This window comes from Hibiscus syriacus, unplaced genomic scaffold, assembly GCF_006381635.1.
Source record: "Hibiscus syriacus cultivar Baekdansim isolate YM2019G1 unplaced genomic scaffold, ASM638163v2 tig00110785_pilon, whole genome shotgun sequence".
Classification (NCBI taxonomy): domain Eukaryota; kingdom Viridiplantae; phylum Streptophyta; class Magnoliopsida; order Malvales; family Malvaceae; genus Hibiscus; species Hibiscus syriacus.
Genome location: NW_024062862.1, coordinates 1,335,160 through 1,336,754, shown reverse-complemented (window position 1 = coordinate 1,336,754; position 1,595 = coordinate 1,335,160). Strand labels below are relative to the sequence as shown.

The 1,595-nt window shown below is 38.9% G+C and overlaps 1 long non-coding RNA gene across 1 annotated transcript; it reads left to right on the top strand.

Annotated features, from left to right (window-relative positions):
• Positions 1 to 644: 644 nt before the first annotated feature.
• On the top strand, positions 645 to 1,379 carry LOC120140476. The gene is made up of 3 exons (XR_005517726.1): positions 645 to 869; positions 966 to 1,208; positions 1,286 to 1,379. It is a non-coding gene; the product is annotated as an uncharacterized LOC120140476 (long non-coding RNA).
• Positions 1,380 to 1,595: the final 216 nt, after the last annotated feature.

Sequence of the window (1,595 nt, the reverse complement as noted above, 5' to 3'; positions counted from 1 at the left end):
TGCAATATCTTAATTTAGAATTGTTAATGTTGTGCACGAGAATGTATATTTATAAGAATATTTTTATCATCGACAATTTGCCATGTGGAGTAACCAGTTTATACAACTTTATCGAAAGTAGATTTATTGATTGAGATCTTATAGCTTAATGCACAAATGGAAAGATGCTGAAACTATCGTTTTGGCCGCGGAGACCAGTTTCTTTTCTCTGCTATTGATTTCTAACTCGGTAGTAGTTTACTTTGAATCATGTGGTAATCAAACACCACGATTGCATTTAATGGTATTAAGTACTAAAATTGGGTAAGCTTTGAAACAGGATGTTTCTTTGCAATCTCAATTGCAAAGGAGGAAGCCAATAAATTGGGGACAGTCATTGGAATTGATCTCGGTACAACTTATTCTTGTGTCGGTGTTTACAAGTAAGGTCATGTTGAAATCATAGCCAATGACCAAGGTAACCGTATTACCACCGTCTTGGGTGGCATTCACCGACAGTGAGAGGCTGATTGGTGAGGCTGCAAAGAACCAGGCAGCTGTGAATGCGGAGAGAACTATCTTTGGTGAGGCTGATTGATGTCGGTGTTTTCAAGTTTCTTGTTTGATGTTTTTGGGGTAGATTGGGACTTAATGCTTAATGAGACATATTTGTTCTTTGCAGGTTTGATGATAAGGAGGTCCAGAAGGACATGAAACTTGTTCCATATAAGATTGTGAACAAGGATGGAAAGCCTTATATCCAAGTAAAGATTAAGGATGGAGAGACCAAGGTCTTCAGCCCTGAGGAGATCAGTGCTATGGTTCTAACTAAGATGAAGGAAACAGCTGAAGCTTTCCTTGGGAAGAAAATGCAGTGGTTACTGTTCCTGGTGAGTGCATTATAAGAAACAATGTTCTCGTTTTGGAAAAAATGATTATGTTTGTCATCCTTTATGATGCTCAAATCATCTCTGTTTGATTTGCAGCATATTTCAATGATGCCCAGAGGCAGGCCACCATAGATGCTGGCATTATTGCTGGGCTCAATGTGGCTAGGATTATCAATGAACCAACTGCAGCCGCAATTACCTATGGATTGGACAAGAAAGGTGGTGAGAAAAACATTATTGTCTTCGACCTTGGTGGTGGGACATTTGATGTCAGTATCCTGACAATTGACAATGGTGTATTTGAGGTTCTTTCAACAAATGGAGACACTCATTTGGGAGGTAAGCATTGTTCTTGTTTTTGGTTTCTAAAAGTTGTTTTTTATTACGAGTTTTGCTTATGGTAATTTTTCTTGCAGGTGAGGATTTTGACCAGAGGATTATGAAATACTTTATTAAACTGATTAAGAAAAAGCATGGAAAGGATATCAGCAAGGATAACAGGGTTCTTGGGAAGCTCAGGAGGGAGGCTGAGCGTCAAGAGAGCTCTCAGCAGCCAGCACCAGGTTCGCGTGGAGATTGAATCACTTTTTGATGGTATTGATTTCTCCCGGCCACTGACCAGGGCTCGCTTTGAGGAATTGAACAACGACTGTTCAGAAAGACCATGGGACCTGTAGACACTAGTTTTTCATTATATTATTTTAATTATTATTATTATTAAATAAA